Source organism: Tenrec ecaudatus, chromosome 9 (genome assembly GCF_050624435.1).
Source record: "Tenrec ecaudatus isolate mTenEca1 chromosome 9, mTenEca1.hap1, whole genome shotgun sequence".
Taxonomy (NCBI): Eukaryota; Metazoa; Chordata; class Mammalia; order Afrosoricida; family Tenrecidae; genus Tenrec; species Tenrec ecaudatus.
In genome coordinates, this window is record NC_134538.1 from 163,762,907 (window position 1) to 163,785,384 (window position 22,478).

Consider the following 22,478-nt stretch of genomic DNA (forward strand, 5'->3'; position numbering starts at 1 on the left):
CTGCCTCCAGTGAGCTATTTACCTTCAAATGAGGTCATCAAGCTGCCACCTGATTGACAGGCTAAACTCCACCCCTTCATTCTTCAGTCTAAAGTTGACACCAGATTGTGTAACTGCCACAGCATGCCTTTTATTGTTTTCAGACATATAACACAGCTGCCTTGGGTGCGATTTATCCCAGTGCTGGCACAAGTTCCAGTAAATCTGAGAAAATCTTTGGGAAATCTGTAGGAGGTCAGGTGCACAAAAGGTGTGTGGCCTGCCTGAGTGGCTACTCTGAGGTGAAGAGCCCTTCAGGACCTGACCTGTGTGTGGCCCAAGCCCCAGGCAATCTACACAGGGCTACCTCTGGCCCAATGCAAAGTGCCCCATGCGCTCAGTATGGCCACCTGGGTAGGAAAGATGGTGGTCAAGAAGAGTAACAACATCAGAAGGATGTGGCTAGAACATGAGAGAAATGAAAACATCTGAAACAAATGTGGCCGACAAAATGGGTGTGGTAGTTACATAATTTATTGTCAACTTGAGACTGAAGAAAGAGTGAAGTGGTGGAGTTAGCCTGTCAATCAGGTCGCAGCTTGATGACTTCATTTGGAGGTGCTAAGGAGATAAATATTTCCCTGGAGACAGGACAAAGACTTACTGTGAGACATTCCTGTTGACAAGCCACATGGAGCTGTACTAGAGCCCTGGAGCTGAAGGAGCCATGTGGAGACCCCTGCTAGTGCTGAGATGCTTCCACTGCCTCTGGATCCATAAGACTTCCCACCCAATGGCCTGTGATCTTCCTGCATTCAGCATCATTGCATGTGCTGTGTGAGTCTGAAGAGGAATTTATAGATTGGTATATGACATATGGGCTAATAATATCGGCTGGGATGTTTTCTCACTATTCAATTGCTCTTGCATATAAAGCTCTTTCTAATACACATATGAGTGTCTATGAATTTGTTTCTCTAGTCTGCCTAGACTAACACAATGGGTGAAAGGCTGGGTGGTGTTTCAGATTTGGAACAGGCACTGTGTGGTGACCACACTGATTGGGATCTAAGGGAAGGAGGTAAAGGTGGGTAACTCAGTAGCAAATGTCAGGAAAGGCTCCCTGAAGAACCTGGAAACCTAAAACAAAACCAAGGAGGTTAAGATGAATCTCCGTCTATGCTGGATTCTAAAGGAAAGGGCCACCTCAGAAGGAGGGGAACACAAGGAGATGGGAGTCACTACATGTACATACTACAAATTAAAAGATTTCCACTTGCACTTGTGATTAAATGAAATTGGTTAAATCTGGCTCTTCAGTCCATGTGCTTGCTCCTCCCACCAAATGATTGGAGAGGGTGGGACATGCGAATGAGGTGTGTGAAACATGCACAGAGGCTATTGGTCAGTTTTGCCATTCCTCAGTGTGTAGGAGACTGGCTTAGAAGCAGAGAGAAGAGAGAATTCCTAGGACCATCAAGGAAAAAGTGCCACCAACAGAGCACGTTTTGAGATCCCTGCCTGAATTTTTGGAGGTCATACTACAGAGAGATCAGAGGCACAGGGATAAAAGGGCTGAACTTCTGAGACCATGTGGTGGTGGGCCAGAGTGGCAGGTGGCTTTTGGACCCACAGAGGCACAGACCTCTTGATCCACTTTTAACCCACTATTAACTCTCTGGTCTATTTCTTATAGACTTTTCTCAACAATTATTATACACATACACACACACACATGCACATTCATTGCTATCAATTCAATTCCAACTTTTGATGATCCCATAGGACAGAGCAGACTTGCCCCTTTGGGTTTCCAAGACTGCAAATCTTTGTGGGAGTAGAAAGCCTCATCTTTCTCCCACAGAGAGGCTGATGCTGAACTTGCATTGGGTTAGCAGCCACACCACCAGGCCTCCCTAAACACACACACACACACACACACACACACACACACACATACACACACACACACACACAAATCCAAACTGAACTCACGTTTTATATATATCTTTATATGTGTTGAGGGAAAGCTCAGTTTGTTTCTCAGGCTAACGGGATGGACCAACACATTTTATGGCCCAAGGTCATGGAAGGATGCTGACAGCTCATCCCAGGGAGTTGATTGAAGCAACTGTTGGCCTGTCTCTCTGCCTGAGATAGTTTGCCTCCTGCTCCTTGGCAAAGGTTGCAGAAAGCAGCCACCTGCAAGCTTATCAGTTTCTTCTTTTTCCAAGCCTCATCCTCCCCTCTGTCTTTGAGCAGCTTGAACTAAAGAACTACTGTTTCTTTGTATGCCTCAAGAATTGTAAATTGTCTTTTGTGTAATCCTGCCACGAGCATGCTGGCTACAGGACTTAAAGACAATATAAACTCGCCCCTAACAAAGCCCTGGTCTCTGGAGTATCTATACTGTTGGGACCCCCAAGCTCCAACTGCATCTGTCCTTTCTCTTACCTGTAAGTTTTCTTCTTGCAGATTGTACCCCTCTAGAACCTGTCCAATGTGTAAGATAAGAGCTGGTCACTACATTATCTTGCAATACAATAGTACTTTGAGCTGTTGATCTTTTACTGTTTTATCATATTCTGTTCTAGAATGTCTACTCCCATAAACAGTTACAGTCTCGGAAAATTCACAAAGGCAATTCTATCTTGCCCTTTAGGGCCACTATGAGTCTGCATCGACTCGGTGACAATGAGAGTGAACTCTTCTTGAATGTACCATAATGTTTTCAACCAATACCTATGGATGAACATTTGAGTGGCTTCCAACTAATCGCTAAAACAAAACCAAACGCTACGATGGCTCTGCAAGCCCACAAGTCTTTATAGGGCCCTGGCGACCAAATGGGCTATATGTTGGGCTGCTACCCACAAATCAGCGGGTCAAAACCACCAGATGATTCACAGGAGAAAGACGAGGCTTTCTATTCATATGACGCTTTACAGTGTTGGGAACCCACAGGGCCAGTTCTACTCTATCCTATAGGGTTGCTATGAGTTGAAATTAACTAATGACAGTGGGTTGAGTTTTAGTTTTATCCACTTGCATGACTATTCCTGAGGGGTAAACTTCTAGGAATGGAGCTCTCTAGAGTATCACTTTTCCCAAGTAACATTTTTAATTACAAAAGCAATATGTTCAATGTGGAAAAGTTGAAAAAAAATTTAATGCATTCAAAATTAAATCATGTATAATTACACTCAAAGACACTCTGCCATTTAAATTGGTGAATCATCATGAATGGCATCAAGTCATTAAAGGACATTCCAGACCTGGGTTCTGAACCCCCTTTCAGCACAGCGTATTCCCCATCCACTCCTGTGACTGGTATGTAGGGTTTCCTGGATAAGTTGAGCATCAGGGGAGGGGCTGCTAGAGCATATCAAAGTGATGGGGGAAAGATTAAGAGGAGGAGTTGGCCAGGGGCCCTGAAGTGTCGACACAGTTATACCTCCCTTTTGGGGCAGGTGTAGTCAGGGAAAGAGCATTTGCTGTAGATAAAGACTTCTCTGGTTCACGTGCAGGTGCCCCACAAGTCTCACTTTTAACCTTGCTCCTCTCAAATCAAGACACCTTGTATTATATCATAAAAAAGGATGAAGAGGCAGGTCAAAAGTAACCAACTGCTTCTTAGAAGTGCACATCCAAGTTGACCTCCTCCACTCCTTCAGGGGTTGGCACTGAGATCTTACTTCTCATACATGTGAGCACCCCAGAGAGGGCCTGGGAACTGTGTCTCCACCTCCTGCTTATGTTCCTTAGCGCCCAGCCAAGGCTTTTCACTTAGAGTCAGAAGGAGCACCATGGTGAGGTGTTGGCTTTCTGAGCTCAGCCTGTTGGGTGGAAGATTGGAGGCTATGTCCCCAGTGTTCTAAGTTCTTAGGGGTGAATAAGGCATCAGACTCACATCTTGCCTTTCTGGAAGCAGGGCCCACAGTGGAGGATTCCAGGAGATCCACGGGACTAAGTCCAAGGTAGAGAAAGTTACCTGGGGCTCCTGCAGGACCTGACTGATCCTTCTCTCCCCTCCACGAAGGCAGGTTGAGAATCATGGGACCCATCAATGGAAAGGAGGCTGGAACCGTGAGACCCAAATCATGGAGTAACAGCAAGAACAAGCAAGGAGCAGCTACATTCACACCTTTCCATGTGTTCTTAAACATTCTTCTCATCTTAATTATCTAACAGATACTTTCACCTCTGTAATTAAATTTGAACTCATGTAAAACAATAAGCTATTCTCTGATTTCCAGCCAGACCAGGAAACCTGCTCTACTACAAATGGAATTTCCTTCCTCACAGTTTCCACCTTTTCCCACGTAGTGTTAGCCTCTCATGCCTTTGTTCAACATGCTCTGCATCCACCCACCCACTCATTCATCCACCCACATCCACCCATCTATCAGTTCATCCTTCCTTCCTTCCTTCCTCCCATCCATCCACAGCTGAGAATATGGGCCTAACAGTCAAAGGGGTCTCAGTGGAAATGTAGGCACCTGTCGCAGTGGAAACATTGATTGCCATCAGATTGCAAATGCAGGGGTCTCTAGAAATGTGGGCATCCCAGTGAAAACATGAGCAGCAAAGGAGGTGGGAGCATCTCAGTGGAAACACTGGACCCTCTGGGAACACCTTGCTGGCATCTCCATGGAGATGTGGTATCTCACTGGAAGTGTGGATGTGGCCTTGGAAACATGGATCTTACAGTGGAAGGTCTTTGTACTAACCTACAGCAATGGTCCCCAGCCTGGGCTGCCTCTGGCAGTCATCCGGGGTGAGATAGGAGGGCAAGAGGTGCGCATCTATAAAAACAAAAGTTTACCAGCTTCACTTCTGACCTCTCGAGTCAGCTTGTTTGGGAGTGAGAACCAGGGACTCCATATTTAACAAGTTCTTCAGATGATTATAATGATTCAGAACTGAGAGCCACTCATTTGGTTTGCTGCACTGTGTCACACACTTGTAAAGAGAGGCCATGATTAAGAGACATGCCCCGAGCACATGCATCTGATTAGCAGTAGAATCATGACTAGATCTCACATTGTGCATTCACTACATATATCTCTAGAGGGGTGCACTGGCTTTGAAAATCACTTCTTGCTGAGACCACTTCTCCTCCATCACCACCACCACCACCACCACTCCAGAGGAAAGTTGTATGTTCATCAGTGCTACACTGCACCCTGACTAGCTCGTCTCTTCCCTGACCCTTCTGTAATGGGATGTCCAGTTGCCTACAGATAGGCTTTGGGTCTCCATTCTGCACTCCCCCTCATTCACAATGATATGATTTTTTTTCTTTGATGCCTGATACCAGATCCCATTGACACCTCATTGGGCAATGATTTCTTAAAGAGCTGATTGGAAGCTGTATGTGTATATGTGGGAAACTTTTATCTCACTACCACCACCCTTCTTCCCAGAACATTTGTTTCAAATTCTCTCTCTAGTTCTCTCTCTACTCCACCATCACATGGCTGGATTCTGCTTTGTTTTCCATCTCCCACCTTTCCCTCCTCTTTCTCGCCAAGTGCATGGCCTTGAACCTCCAAGGATTCCTTGGAGTCGTTGTTGTTAATTGTTGTCAAGTTGGCTCCAACTCACAGCAACATGATGTATGACAAGGAAGCACTGCCCGGTCCTGTGCTGTCCTCACAAGTGTCCTTATGTTGAGCCCATCGTTGCAGCCACTGTGCCCATCCATCTCATGCATGGTATTTCTCCTTGTCACTGACTTCTACTCTTCAGGTCTAAGTATCTCCTGATCACATGCCCAAAGCACATGAGACAAAGTCTCACCATCCTCAGTTCTAAGGAGCATTCTTGGCTGTGCTTCTGCCAAGACAGAGTGGTTTGTTCTTTTGGCAATACATGGTTCTTTCAGTATTCTTCACCAGCACCATCGTTCAAATGCACCCATTTTTCTTCAGCCTTCCTTAGGTGTTGTCTAACTTTCATATGCAGATGAGGTGACTGAGAACACCATGGCTTGGGCCAGCCACACCGTAGTTCTCACAGGGACATTCTTGTTCTTTAGCACTTTAAAGAGGTCTTGAGCGGTCCTTGGAATTTTTATGCTCAACTCTTTTATTTCATCATTTATTCCATTTACTTTAGTTACTCTGCTCAAAAGCTAGTTTCAGAGTCCCTTCTGAAATCCATTTTGTCTTTATTTCTTGCCTTTTTATTGTCTTTATTTTTTGCCTTTTGCTTTCTTCATGTTTGATACTCTTGATGTCCTCCCACAGCTCGCCAGGTGTTCTGTCAGTCATATTTGATGACTCAGATCTATTCTTGAGAGGGCCTCAAAATTCAGGTAGGATAGATATTAAGACTGTTACCTGGGACTTCCGTCAAGATGTCGCCAGAGTATCACATACCAGAGGGACTCCGCAGAATTCAACCCAGGAGAGTTGCTTAGAGGGAAATTCAACACTGCTGGAACGTGGGAGGAGCATCATAAAGATAAGTAGGGGCAGACCCACGGGGTTTTTATGGGGTGAGGGTTTTTTGCTTATCTCAGTGGAGGTCGGTTGGGGTTTGACCTTGGCCCTGCCACTGTCTCTGCCGGAGCCCAGGACCATTTGGAGCCTATAGGGTGGCTTGGTCTCAACACAGCCACAGTTTGCCGCCACCTGCCTCGGGGCAGGGACTGTACCCTTGCAGCTCCACTCTGTCCTCCCCACCCCCACCCCCCGTCTTGGAGGGCTGTGCAGGGGTCTTTTCTCAACACAGCCACAGCTTGCCTATGCCTCCTTGGAGCAGGGACTAAACCCTTGCAGCTCCACTGGCAGGGATCGCGACTCAGCTACATTGTTGCTTTGTTTCCATCTCTTCACTATATCCCCTCCTCCCCCGCCCGCCCCCCCACAGGCTCAGCGGGCTTGCTTTTTAACTTTTTTTTTTCATTTTCTTTGTCTCTTTCTTGGTCTCTCACACACTACTGCTAACTTCCAGACCACTCCCCTTAGTCTAGGGCCTTTACGCCTGCTCCACACCCAGGTAGGTGAGCTCCATCCTGTGTAGCTAGCCCAAGGCTAGGAAAGGCCATGCCAACCTCCACCAGGGGATACTCTGCTCAACGTCTTACAGGGGAATTCCTGCCTATGTGCCTGGGGTCCTAAGGCAGCTCGGCCAACACTCCTCAACGTTTCAAAATGCTGCAGGAACCTCTGCCCAACCTCCGCAACACCAAATCAGGCAACCCACCAGCTTTCTGGGTCACTCCCCTGAGAGGAAAGCCACAGGAAGATAAAGTGGTAGATTAATTCCATAGTGAAATAAGCTATAGGCAGTTCGAAGAAGCACTCCTACAAGTCTCAGAGAGAGCCAGTGCTCTTCGACTCCCTGGAAAATGGCATCTGGCTCATCTAAAACAACACTACGCAAACAGCCATCAGCCCCAACGATCTCAACGATGAAACAGGAGAAACAAAAGGCAATTGCAGAAGATGTCATGAACATAATGACATGCATAAAAGAAGCAGACATTGAGCTACCACAGAAAGAAATTTTCAGAATGCTACTTAAAATCATACAGGATATAAGGGAAACAATACAGAAAAGGGATGAAATGATAGAAGAGGTAAAAGCCATAAACCAAAGAGAAATACAGGAGCTTAGGGAGGAGATAACAAAAACCAGTTGCTCACTCAAAGGACCTTGAGAAGCAACTCGAGGAATCAGAGTACCTCATCAGTGACTTGGAGGACAGCCAAGCAGACTTTAACAAACGCGAACAAAAATCTAATAAGATCATCAGAGAAACTGAAGAAAACTTAAGAGCTATGTCTGATGCTATGAAGGGGAACAACATTAGAATTATTGGCTTACCAGAGGAAGACACAACTAAGAAGTCATCTTCAGAAATAGTGAGAGAATTCTTGGAGGAAAGCTTCACCAGCTTAGTGAATGAAAACCAGGCAACCATTCAGGAAGCTGAAAGAAAACCAGCTAGAGTGAATCCCAAGAAGAAATCACCAAGGCACGTAATAGTTAAATTATCCAACTTTGAGGAAAAGGAGAAAATCATGAGAGCAGCTAGGGAAAAACAAGCAATCACATATAAAGGTTCCCAAATAAGAATATGCTCAGACCTATCAGCAGAAACTATGACGAAGAGGCGAGAGTGGAGTAACATATTTCAAAAATTGAGGGAAAACAATGCGAACCCCAAGAATACTCAACCCAGCCAAATTATCGATCAAGATAGATGGAGAAGTAAGAGTCTTCCAAGACAAGGAAAAACTCAAAGAATAAGTTAAAAGAAGCCCAGACCTACAAAAGATTCTTGCCGACCCAGTGTGGGCAGAAAAACAACACTCATCAAGCATAAATAAGAGACCACCACATAGAACAACCTCACCCAGAGGGGAAAAAAGACTTCAAGATAGCATTGACTTAAATATAGAAAGAATTCAGACTGCTGAGGTAAACTTAAAAAAAGAAAAGACAAAGGGGGCATAGGTAAAAAGCTACGGTATACAAATATTCCTGGGGTGAGGACCAGGTAATATGGCAGGGACCCAACCAAATACAGGGATACACATGGTAGACAACTAAAAAGGAGGTGGGGAAAGGAAAAACATAACAATAAAAACGAAAAGGGTAGCAGGGGCACAGGGCACTAACCCACCGAAGGGGAGGGTATTGTCTGTTTCTCCACAAGGAAAGAGGGACCAAACTTCAACCAGGTGCTCCAAGATGTGAATGCAACATGCCGGCATGGAGTAGGGAACCAGTGGAGAGGTCTGGGGGCCGGCCCCAACACCAACTACTAAGTGGACACCTGCCCCTCCCCTCAGAAGAATTTATTTCAAAGGACGGCACTGAATCTACAGCTCTGGAAGAGGGAAATATCTGATCGGAGCACACAGGAGCAGATAAAGGGAGAGGAGGAGAGAGTGGAGAACATCATGGCCCACCAGGCCAGAAGGTTGATGTTCCCAATTAGAGAAGCTAGTCGACAGAGAGGACCACATGGCCAGCCCTACTATGAGACATGATGTCCCTCACTGACCCATAGCCCTACAGGGGACACTGGAGACACAGTGAGGGAATTGCACCCAATCAGATCCCGCCACACCGAGGCAAAACATTAAGGGGGTGCAACAGAACAGCAAGGGAATGGAGTGGTAGGTCCCCAGGGAATGCTGAAAGTGTACTTTGGGGCCAGGGTGTGGTGCCCCCACAGACTGGACTGGAAAATACTCCTAAAGGCCAACAAACAATCCTTGAACTAACTACAAGCTTTTCTTTCTTGTTTTGTTTTGTTTTTGTCATTGGTTTGTTGTTGTTTTGTTGTATATTGTTGCTTGGTTGTGCTCTGTCTTCTTTTTGTGCATGTTATTATCTCTGCAGGTCTGTCTAAATAAGATAGGCTGGATGAACAATTGGAGGAGAAAACAATAGGACCAATAGTTCCGTGGGGATATGGGGGATGGGGAGGTGAGAGGAAAGGTAGTGGTGTTAATAAACCCAGGGACAAGGGAATAACAAGCGATCCAAATCGGTGGTGAGGAGGGTGTGGGAGGCCTGGTTGGACATGATCAAGAGTGATGTAACTAAGAGGAATTGCTGATACCCTGGTGGGGACTCAGCATGATAGTGGGACAGGAGGGAAGTCAAAGGAAATAGAAGAAAGAGCTGGGAGGCAGAGGGCATTTATAGAGGTCTAGATAAAGACATGTACATATGCCAATATATTTATACATGAGGATGGGGAAATAGATCTATGTGCATATATTTATAGATTTAGTATTAAGGACATTTGTCCTCCACTCAAGTACTCCCTCAATGCAAGCATATTTTCTTCTATTAAATTGGCATTCTATGATGCTCACCTTCCCAACACAACCGTTGAAGACAAAGAGGGTGAACAACTAAATGTGGTGAATAAATCTGATAGTGCCCAGCTATCGAAAGATATAGCGTCTGGGGTCTTAGAGGCTTGAAAGTAAACAAGCGGCCATCTGGCTCAGAAGCAATAAAGCCCACATGGAAGAAGCACACCAGCCTGTGTGACCACGAGGTGCTGAAGGGATTAGTTATCAGGCATCAAAGAACAAAAAAATCATATCATTGTGTGCTCACCTCCCTGATATGACCGCTGAAGACAAATGGGTGCATAAGGAAATGTGGTGAAGAAAGCTGATGGTGCCCGGCTATCAAAAGATATAGTGTCTGGGGTCTTAAAGGCTTGAAGGTAAACAAGCGGCCATCTAACTCAGAAGCAACAATGCCCACATGGAAGAAGCACACCAGCCTGTGCGATCACAAGGTGTCAAGGGATCAGGTATCAGGCATCATCAGAACAAAAAATCTTACCATAGTGAATGAGTGGGGGAGTGGAGACCCAAAGCCCATTTGTAGGCCACTGGACATGCCTTTACAGAAGGGTCTTGGGGAGGAGACAAGACAATCAGGGTGCGATATAGCAACGATGAAAAATACAACTTTCCTCTAGTTCCTAAATGCTTCCTCCCCAACCCCACTGTCATGATCCGAATCCTACCTTGCAAGTCTGACTAGACCAGAGGATGTACACTGGTACAAATGGAAACTGGAAACACAGGGAATCCAGGGCGATGATCCCCTCAGGACCAGTGGTGTGAGTGACCATACTGGGAGGGAATAGGGAAGGTGAGTTGGAAAGGAGGAATCGATTTCGAGGATCTACATGTGACCTCCTCCCTGGGGGACATACAACAGAAAAGTTGGTGAAGGGAGACATGGGACAGAGCAAGATATGACAAAATAATAATTTATAAATTATCAAGGGTTCATGAAGGAAGGGGTAGTGGGGAAGGAGGGGAAAAATGAGGACCATATGCCAGGGGCTTGAGTGGAATGCAAATGTTTTGAGAATGATGAGGGCAATAAATGTACAAATGTGCTTTACACAATTGATGTATTATGAATCGTGATAAGAGTTGTATGAGCCCCTAATAAAATGATTTTTTTTAATTCAGGTAAGATAGACTCAAGGTCATATTTTGTCTCTCAAGCACTTGTTTTAATTTTCTTCAATTTCAATCTGAACTTCTTCTTGTTAGGTGCCATCAAGTCTCCTCTGATCTAGAGTGACAGAACCCATATGCATAACAGAATGAAACATAGCCTGGTCTGAGTCATCCTCACAATTGTTCCAATGCTGAGTCTATTGCTACAGTCCCTTGTGAAGCCATCTTGTTGAGGGCCTTCCTGCCCTTCCACTTTGCCAGACATGATGTCATTCTCCAGAGACTAGTCTCTCCTGACAATATGGCCAAAGTATGTAAGATGATGTCTTGCTATCCTGCCTCTATGACAGGGTCCTCAAACTTTTTAAATATGGGCCAGTTCACTGTCCCTCAGACCATTGGAAGACCAGACTATAATTTTAAAAAACTATTAACAAATTCCTATGCACACTGCACATATCTTATTTTGAGGTAAAAAACAAATGGGGCAAAAATACCTGGTGGGCCAGATAAATGTCCTTGGTGGGCCGCATGTGGCCTGCGGGCCGTAGTTTGAGGACCCCTGCTCTAAGGAGTACTCTGGCCATACTTCTTCCTAGACAGATTGATTTGTACTTTCAATAGAAGAAAGAGCTGGGAGGCAGAGGGCATTTATAGAGGTCTAGATAAAGACATGTACATCTGCAAATATATTCATACATGAGGATGGGGAAATAGATCTATGTGCATATATTTATAGGTTTAGTCCATGGTACTTTCTATATTCTTCTCCCACACCACAATGCAAATACATTGATTGTTCTTTGGTCTTTCTAATTCAACATCCAACTTTCACATGCACATGAGGTTGATTGAAAATACCATGGATTTGGTCAGGCCTTAGTCCTTAAAGTAATATCCTTGCTTTTCAATATTCAAAAGAGGTCTTGAGCAGTAGATTTACCGAAGGCAACACTTCCTTTGATCTCTTGACTGATGCTTCCATGAGCATTGATTGTGGACTCAAGCAAGACAAAAACCTGAACTTACATATGAGCAATTGACGGTCTGTTCCACAGTCAGTCCCTGGCTTTGTTTTGGCTGCTGACAGTGGGCTGCTCCATTGTCTCTTCCCACAGATGTGGTCAATTCTATCCCTGTGCATTCCAACTGGTGAGGTCCATGTGTGTAATCACTGCTTATGTTGTCAGAAAAGGTATTTGTAATAAAGAAGTCATTGGTCTTGCATAATTCTCTAATGTGATCTCCATCCCCAATCTCTGTCACCAAGGCCATATTTTCCAGTTACTATTCCTTCCTCTTTGTTAATGACATTTGCATTCCAATCATCAATAATTATCAGTGCCTCATGATCACATCATATTTAATCAATTTCAGACTGTAGGTGGGGTAGAATTATTCAATTTCCTCATCACTAGCATTAGTGGTTGGTATGTAAATTGAATAAGAGTTGTATAAACTGGTATCTTTGTAAGTGTGTAATTTCCTATCACAGACAACACTGTATTTCTAGATTGATCTTGAGTTGTTCTCAAGATCAAAAAAAGGACAGTCAGGGGGCACCTGGATTTGAACCAGGGACCTCTTGATCTGCAGTCAAATGCTCTACCCCTGAGCTATACCCCCTCCTATTGATGTATATCTAATAAGCACTCTAAACCTGCATAGCCACACCTTAGCTGTCAGCATCTTGAGATGCATGCATGTTAATGCTGTACCATGATGCCCTCCCTCTGCAAACTGATGTCTTTCCTGCCATACATACCCCTACTTCCCCTCTCTACACACTTGACTGCCACCTCTTCATTACCAACATTCTCCCTTTCCTCACTTCATGGTTGAAGGCACTGGCATTAAAATCATTGAGTCTTACAGACAGAACATTCTTCAGACTCAAGAAGAGCTGGACTCAAGAAAATAGAATGACCGAAAGGAGCTCTGGAGGTTAGACTGGGTTGGGTAGGAGCTTGGGAGAAGAGGGAAAGCTCAGACCACCTGGAAGGGGACCTAGGGACCCACAAGTTCCCAGGATGAGCTCGCCATGGAGGCAGATTTGAAGCCATTGATGACAGAATTTCATGTCAACTTGATAAATAAGTGAAGGGGCGGAGTCTAGCTTATCAATCAGGTCACAACCTGATGATGCTTCCTTGTGAGAATGGCCTTCTCATGAGGCTTCTGTGAACTTCCTCTCTCTCTGCATTTCACCTTTCTGTTGAAGAGCCACATTCAGAGACCTGGAAGAGTCATGTGGAGACCCACACCAGTGTTAAGATGCTTCCACCAACAGTGGATCCACTAGACTTTGCACCCACCAGCCTGTGATATTCCTGCACTTGGCATCATTGCATGTGCTGCTTGAGCCTGAAGAGGAATTTATGGGCTAATTTTGGACTTAATGGACTTGATCTGGACTGGGCTGGGATATTTTCTTGATATTCTTGATTTCTTTATATCACTCTGTGATACAAAGCTCTTTCTTATTCATATATGAGTGTCAATAGACTTGTTTCTCTAGTCAATCAGGACTAACCTGCCTGAAACAATGACAGTAATTGATAAAGGTACAAGTAGAATTCACCTTATGATTAAGAGCCTGCTTTCTCCAAATACTCTGGGGCAGATGAACTGACTCCTTATCTTTCTTTCCTCTGACTCTCCATCTACTAAGTCCCCCAATATTTCAGATGGGAGAAACAGCCCACAGAAAGGACCAAGTCCATGAAAAGACGATGAAGTGACACAAGCCAGAACAAGTACAAAGATATGACCAGTGTAAAGGGGCTTCCAGGCAGCACAGGCCAGAGAGAACTTGTGTATCAAATGGGCCCCTGAACATCTCCATGTCTCTGTGTGAGTGCCAGGTGATGTCCAGTCAGTTCCGACTCACAGTGACCTGGTGAACAACAGAACCAAACACTGCCTAGTCCTTGCCTGTCTGATCATTAATATGGTTGAACCCACTGTTGTAGCCACTGTATTAATCCATCTTGCTTAGGGTCCTCCTGTTTTGGGTTGTTTGGGGTTTTTTGCTAAGCCTCTATTTTACCAAGATTATGTCCTTCTCCAGGGACTGGTTTCTCCTGATCACATGTCCAAAATACATGCAATGTTAACCTGCTAACCTCATGAATCAAATTCTTTTTATTAGCTTTTATAATTTTCTGTTGATGTTTCCCCCTATAAATGATATCTGGTGAAATTCTCCATACTGTTTTTCCCATTTTCCAAATTCTCTCCTATTTCTTGAATGTTTTATCAAAACTATTTTGAATCCTATAATTTAGTATTTAGATAATTTATAAGTTAGCTTCTATTGACTGTTTTCCTCTTGGTCTTTGTTCATATGGCTTGGTAACTTGGCATACCTAGTAATTTGTTATTGAAAGTCAGACATTGTGGAGAAAAAGCATAAAGGCTCCAGATGAAGTTACCGTTCAGTAGGCAGAGTTCATTCTTCTGGAAGAAAAATATAGTTAAACAATGATTACTGTTACAAATAAGGGAATAAGTAGAATCTTTCCTGATTCTGGAATAAACAAGAATACAGTTTGGGTAAGACTCTTTTTCGTTTGCCCTGTCATCTACGGTCACTATGAGTTGGAGACTAAACCACCACAGGTCCTTAAAAATGGACCCACAACAGATCAGAGCTCGAAACACGGGGAATCCAGGACAGCCCCTCAGGACCAATAATGAAAGTAGTGATACCAGGAGGCTAAAGGGAAGGGGGGGGGGGAGAAAGGGGAAACTGATCACAATGATCTATAACCCCTTCCCAGGGGGACGAGCAACAGAAAAGTGGGTGAAGGGAGACAGCGGTTGGGTCAGTGTAAGACATGAAAAAAAAATGATTTATATATTATCAAGGGTTCATGAGGAAGGGAGGGAGGAAGGGGAAGGGGAAAATGAATGGATACCAAGGGCTCAAATGAAAATGAGAAAATGATGATGGCAACATATGTACAAATGTGCTTGACACAATGTATGGATATATGGATTGTGATAAGAACTATAAAAGGCCCCAATAAAATGATATTTTTAAATGAACCCACATTTTTATAAATATGTTAATATACAATGGTATATTCATATAGTGAATGTTAAGTAATAATGAGAAATAATGCACTACATCTACACAAAATAATATGGATAAGCTTTTCAGACTAACATTAAGCGAAAGTACCCAGACATAATAGACTACGTAAAATATCCATCAAAAATCAAGTGGAATAAACAAAGTGTGATATATTAATTCAATAAAGCACTCATATTACATAAAACAATAAAACAGAACAAACTATAAGAATATGAAATCACAGGAATGATTTGTAGAAACAACACATTTAGCAAAAGAATACACACAATCTATGGTTTGAACAGGCATACTAACTAATAGTATTAGAGATACTTTACCTAGGTGCTGTTGCCAAAAGCAAGTAAATTATTTTCATAAAAATCAAGATATATATAGAAGGGATAGATAGTATGATAGGAAGGGTCATATAGAGGGATTTGGGGGCTGTCAATGGTCTGCTTATGACTTACAGAATATCCAGAGAGTCTAATTTATAACTATTAAACTATATACATATGAGGTGATACCCCCCAAAAAAACCCAGAATTGTGTTGGGAAGAGCAGAGCTTTCATAGTATGCATTTTTCCCACTAGACAAGCATTGAGCAACTTACTCTGAGTTAATGCACCCAGTGGTGTCATTGCCTGGGAAGGTTCTCTCTGGTCACAGTAAATATTTTTGTAAAAGCAGTCTCGCTCATTTTTTGTGATGGCCGATCACAGCGTGTGGCTGTGAAATTTTATTTCCTGCTCGGGAAAAGTGCTGCAGAAACTGTTGTGATGCTGAACACAGCTTACATGGACAGTGCTATGGGAAAAACTCAAGTGTACGAGTGGTTTCCTCCTTTCAAAAAAGATGCAATGTTGATTGATGACAAACCTCATTCTGGACATCTGTCAACTTCCCAAATGTATGAAAGTCAACTTGTAGTGCATTTGGAGTTCGTTCCACTAAGTCAGAATGTTAATCCAGCTTTCTATTTAGAGGTTCTGAAAATATTGTGTAACAGAGTGCAACAAAAAAGGCCTGATTTGTGGCAAACGGGGGACTGGTCTTGCCCCTACGACAATGTACCTATCACACAGCCATTTCAGTGCACCGGTTTTGGGCAAAGAACGGTATGCCTCTCTTGCCCCACTCACCTGAATTTCCTCTGCATGACTTCTTTTTTGTTTCGATGAGTGAAGACGGACATGAAAGGACAGCGATTTTATGACAGACGAGGTGATGAAAAAAAAAATGAGAACCTGATGCCAGGGGTTTGGGTGGAGAGCAAACGTTTTGAGAATGATGAAGGCAATGACTGTACAAATGTGCTTTACACAATTGATGTATGGATTGTGATAGGAGTTGTATGAGCCCCTAATAAAATTTTTTTTTAAAGAAAGAACAAAAAGAGGGAGGTGCTGTCAGCCATCCAAACAGATGAGTTTGAAAATGTTGCCAAGAATGGAATCGTAGATGTGACTAATGTATTAAGGGTAATCGAGAGTCCTTTGAAGGTGAGAAGGTTTTGTTTTTAAATTTTTTTAAATAGACACCTTTGAAAATAAAATTCTGAGTTTTGGGGGTACCATATATCCACAGCCCTCCCCCCTCCCCCGCCCAAAGAACAACAAAAAGAAAAGAGCAAGCAAACCTTTCTTAGAAGAAATACGACAAGAGCGCTCCTCTGAAGTGAGGATGGCCAGACTGCCTCTCACACACTTTGATCCGGTGCTCGGTCCCAGAAGGGCATCATACTTGGTAGAGCAGAGGGGGCAGCGGAAAAGAGGAAGACCCTTGACAAGATGGAGTGACACATGGCTGCAACAATGATCAAACATAAGAACAACTGTGAGGGTGGCCCAGGGCCAGGTGGTGTTTCATTCTGTTGTCCTTCAGGTCACCATGAGCCTGAACTAACTTGATGATCCCTAACCACCTCCACCTACATATATGTACACTTGCACATTCATACCCACTGCACGACCACCATGTCGATTCTGTAGGACAGTCACACTGCTCCCATGCCTTTTTTTAAAAAATCACTTCATTGGGGGCTCATACAATTCTTATCACAATCCACACCTACATCCATTGTGTCAAGAACACATGCTCATCTGCTGCCATCATCATTCTCAAACATTTGCCTTCCACCTGAGTCCCTAATATCTGCTGCTCATTTTCCCCCTCCCTCCCCACTGACCCCTACCTCATGAACCCTTCATAATTCATAAATCACTATTGTTTTTTCATATATTATACTGTCCAATGTCTCCCCCCGCCTTCTTCTCTGCTGTCCCTCCCCCAGGGAGGAGGCAATATGTAGATTTTTGTAATCAGTTCCCCCTTTCTACCCCACACTCTTTCCATCCTCCAGGCATCGCCACTCTCACCACTGGTCCTGAAGGAGTCATCTGTCCTGGATTCCCTGTGTTTTCAGTTCCTATCTGTACCAATGCACATCCTCTGGTCTAGCCAGATTTGTAAGGTAGAATTGGGATCATGATAGTGGGGGAGGAAGCATTTAAGAACTAGAGGAAAGTTATATGTTTCATCATTGCTACCCTGCACCCTGCCTGGTTTATCTCCTCCCCACAACCCTTCAGTAAGGGGTGTCCAGTTGGCTACCAATGGGCTTTGAGTCTCTACTCTGAACTCATCCACATTTTCAATATGATTTTTTATTCCTTGATGCTTGATATCTGATCCCTTTGACAGCTCATGGTCACACAGGCTGGTGTGCTTCTTCCATGTGGGCTTTGTTGCTTCTGAGCTAGATGGCCACTTGTTTATCTTTGAGCCTTTAAGACCCCAGACGCTATATCTTTTGATAGCTGGGCACCATCAGCTTTCTTCACCACATTTGCTTATGCACACATTTGCCTACACTGATCGTATCAGGGAGGTGGGCACCCATTGAAATTATTTTTAGTTTTCATGTCTGATAACTGGCCCCTTCTGCACCTTGTGGTCAGACAGGCTGGTGTTCTTCTTCAATGTGGGCTTTGATGCTACTCAGCTAGGTGGCCGCTTGTTTATCTTCAAACCTTTAAGACCCTAGAAGCTATATCTTTTGATAGCCAAGCCTTTTAAAATTTATTTTTGAGATCATTTTATTAGGGATTCTGACAGCTTATAACATTCCATACATCAATTGTATCAAGCATAAGTGTACATATGCTGCCATTATTTTCTAAACATTTGTTTTCTATTTGAGCCTTTTCCCCCTCCCTCATGACCACTTGATAAATTATAAATTAATATTATTTTTATACCTTACCCAGACCCATCTCCCTACCCCCCCCCCAGTTTCTGTTGTTCCTCCTCAAAGGGGGGGTGGGTTATGTGTCGGTCATTGCCATCCATTCCCCATTCCTCCCCTCCTCTCCCTACCTTCTCCCTACCGTCCTGGTATCCTTACCCCATTTCTGTTCCTGAGAGGTTTATCTGACTTCGATTCCATGTGTTGTGAGCTCTTATCTGTACCAGTGTCCATGCTCAGGTCTAGCCTGAATTTAAAGGCAGGAGCTTCATCAGTGCTATACTGCACCCTGGTTGACGCATCCCTTCCTTGTGACCCTTGTGAGGGGATGTCCCGTTGTCTACAGATGGGTTTGGGATCTCTGCTCTGGCTGCACTCATTTTCAACACTATGTTTTTGTTTGTTTGGAGTCTTCTGGTGCCTGTTCCTTGATCCTGTTGACACCTCATATCGGACACCCTGGTGTGCTTCCTTCATATGTGGGCTTGATGCTTCTCTGCTAGATGGCTGCTTGTTTAACATCAAGCCTATCAGCCCTCAGACACTCTCTCTTGTGATACCTTTCTTCACCACATTGGCTTGTGCACCCATTTTGTCTTCAGCGATCGTGCCGGAATCCCATGCCCTTTTTAAAGCTCTGCATCTCCACAAACCCTTGGACATCAATGGTTCCTCTCATAAGGATAATGTGTCCATGTCTTTGTCTCTTTTAAGGCTCTAGAAATGCTCCCCTTTGATTATATTTGAGATTGGTGTCTCTTTTGTACCTTAAAACAGTATTCACCTCTCTCCTCCATGCAAAATATACTCACCTCTATCCCAGGTGCCTAAAGCCTCACTCAATCAGGAAAAGTCCAAGGCACTGAGATCTTAATTAAGTCCAGATATTGTTGTGTGCCATCAAGTTGGTCCTGACCCATAGCGACCCTATGCACAACTGAAGGAAACCCTGGCCCATCCTCACAGTTGTTCTGATGTTTGAGCCCACCGTTATAGCCCCTGTGTCCCTCTATCTCCTAGGGGGCCTTCCAATTTTTCACTTCCCCAGTGGAGCAGTGACAGCAGCAGAACCAGGAGACTGGCAAGAGATACTGGTGGGCTTCACGGATTGAGACTGCTAAGGAACTTCAGGCAGGGGACTTGCTGGCAGGATGGGTGACTCTGGGTACTTGGCAGAGCTAGACTTCCTGATCTACAGGAAGTTTGCCGCCAGAGCTAGGTGGCTCTGGGCGCTTCGTGAAGGTGCTAAAGAGCTCTGTGTGACTTGTTTGAGCAGTAGGCTGGCCCAAGAAGCCCAAGGGAACAATAGCCAAGGAGACGCCAGATGAAAAGCTGTCCTGACCAAAGAACTGCATCCAGAGTCTTTCCTGATCCTCAGTTATAACCTGATATTTCCATGATAAACCCCATCATCTTGAGTATTACCTGTGATCATTGCAACAAATGTATAACTTGGCAGAGAAGTACAGTGTCCCAGGAAGGATGGCTAATGTCAGAAGAGGTTACAAGAAAAGGAGAAAGAAAGTGTCTGGGCCTGTACTTCATAGGAGTCAGCCTCAGGCCAGTACTGATGGTGATTCTCTATCTGCCCTGTGAAATTAGAGTAGTCAGAAACCCAGCCACATCATTTTGCACAGGGAGAGCGAACTGGCCGAGACATCTGGAGACACTGGCAGGTGTGGCCTCATCCGCCTGGGCTGTTGTTTCAGCTGGAACACATTAGAGACAGCAATCTCTGTAGTCTCCAGCATCCCTAGCTGCTACATAACAGCCCCTCAATCTCAGAGACACCCTGTAAGCTCCCCAGGGATGGGCTGGAGTGGGGCTTGCTGACCCTGGTTCTATTCCTGGAAATAGCTCCCAGGTCACTATTCTACATGACCTTTGGTTCCACCTTTGGGGACTGGTCCTTTTTCCTCATTCTCCTTTGCAGCTTCTCAAGAGGTCCTTTGGGGTGGCTGGCTAGTCTTCCAGGCTAGTCCCTGCCCCTATGGTGAATGCTGGAGGCCTCTTCTCAGTCTCTTTCTGTCCAACCAGTGGCCCCTTGTCACGAGAGCTGTGTCTTTCCTGTGGGGTTGACAGGTCCTGCCTAGCCTTCTCTTTGTGCTCCCCCAGCAGTTCCAAGAGTTTGAACTCACTCACATTTTTTCCAGGGCCGTTTTTGTCCAGCGGAGAGGATCTATTTGGCACTACCTTGATTCTTTCAGTCCTCTTGATAAAGGGCATCCATGCCACACCCTTGATCCAGTCTGTCCTTGGAGGCCAGGGCTGGCTGAAGGCTCCTTATTTCCCTGAAGTCCAGTAGCTGGGACAGTCCCTTTCCTAGGACATCTGCATTGCCTCTTAATTCTGCTTACAAACAGCCAGCTCTCTGGACAAGTCTTTCTTGGGGTGCGTTTTTTATTTATTAAAAAGAACATTTATGAAGTCTTAAACAGGAAAGAGCAAGACAACTACAGAGACTTATTGTCTGAATGTGGGAGACCCTTAGGCAAGACCATAAGAGAGTCCAAGGATTTGCTTCCACTCAAAGCACAAGAGTCAAAGAGCAACGCTACAAACCAGGTTGGCGGTAGCTCAGTCAGTGCCTCCCAGTCACTGGTGGGGCTCCTGAAGCAAGCACAGGGCCACCCCAGGGAGCACACTGAAGTCAGACTGAGGAGGTTCTGAGGCAGGAGAGCAGGACTCCTGGTTAGAGGACCCCCGGCGTGGTGATTTCCATCAAGGACACACCCAGCTAAGCCCCGGAGGAGGATGCCCATCCCTGGGCTGGTTAGAGGGTGGAGGTGATCCACTTTCCAATACATTCTTGTCAGGGGCAAGACCATTCACATTGTGGGTCCATGGCCAGAGACTTTAGTGGAGGCTTCATCCACGTGGGGAGCCACTTTCACTGTCATTCTTAGGGTGTCTTCATAAAAGCCATCTCATGGAACAGCCCCTACAGAGGGGTCACACGGAAGGGATGAGTCAACCAGGGCACGATAAAACACACAATATTCCTCCAGTTCCTTGAGGCTTCCTCACCCCCGCCCCCCCACTACCATGGCCCCAGTGATGCCTCTCACTTCGGACTAGACCAGAACATGAACAGAGGTGTAGATAAGAGCTCACAACACAAACAACCCAGGAGCAGGAATGGAAATAGTGATATCAGAAGGGTAGGGAGAGGGGGGAAGGGGAGGAGAAGAAGGGGGAACCAATCATAATGATCGGTACACAACCACACGCACCCCTCCAGGGGGAAGAATAGAAACCATGGGGGAGGGAGACAGTAGTTGGTGTGAGATATGAAAATAATAATTCATAATCCATCAAGGGGTCACACGGGGGGGAGAGGAAGGGGAGAAAAAGAGGAGCTGATACCGAGGGTTCAACAGAAAGTAATCGTCTAAAAAAAATGGCAACATCTGTACAAATATGCCTGATACAATTGAAGTATGGATTGGAATAATAGTTGTAAGAGCCCTCATTAAAATGATTTTAAAATTTTTAATAAACTAGTGGTAACCAAAAAAAAAAAGCTGTCTCAATGAGATGTATTGACACTGTGGCTGACAAGGGGCTCAGGTACGGGGACAGCTGTGAGGCAGGCGCACAACTGGGCAGGGTTTCCTTCTGTTGTGCAGAAGATGGCTGTGCCTCAGAACCTCTTCAGGGCACCAACCTTCTGCCTGGAGCCATCAGCCAGAGCCCGCTTGTCCACAGTTCTTGCCCCCTAGTCCTTGGCTCGTGGTCTCCGCTCACCGGGACTGTTCTTGCGCCCCACTCCTTCACCAGGACTTGCTGCCAGGGGACATGGGTCTTTGTTTCTGCCGCTACTTTCCCCAAAAATGCTGCAGAACAACACATCTCAAACTCAGTGGCAAAAGCCACCAGCATTTCTTCTCCCGCCCAGGAGTCTGTGACCTGACGCGTCCAGGCTGGTGCCCAGCTTGGCTGGGTGGCTCAGCCTCGAGCTACTGCCCTCTCCAGCCTGGACTCCACTCGGAGTAGGGCTCAAGGGCAGTTCATGTGTGAAGTCAGGGCCTGTTGCTAACAGGAAAAGGTCAGCCTCGTGGTGATGGCGGAAGTGTCACCGGGCAGACTTAGCCCTGCAGGTGTCTGCCCTCGGCTGGAATCTCCCCTGCTAAGGTCCCCCTGGCTGAGGCCATTCCCAGTGTGAGCCAACTAGCCATCCCAAATGTGCCCTTCATGCTGGCTGTGCCT

General features: G+C 45.1%; 1 non-coding gene across 1 annotated transcript; it reads right to left on the reverse strand.

The window, feature by feature from the left end:
* Window positions 1-12,497: 12,497 nt before the first annotated feature.
* On the reverse strand, window positions 12,498-12,569 carry TRNAC-GCA (transfer RNA cysteine (anticodon GCA)). The gene has a single exon. It is a non-coding gene; the product is annotated as a tRNA-Cys (tRNA).
* Between the last annotated feature and the right edge of the window lie 9,909 nt (window positions 12,570-22,478).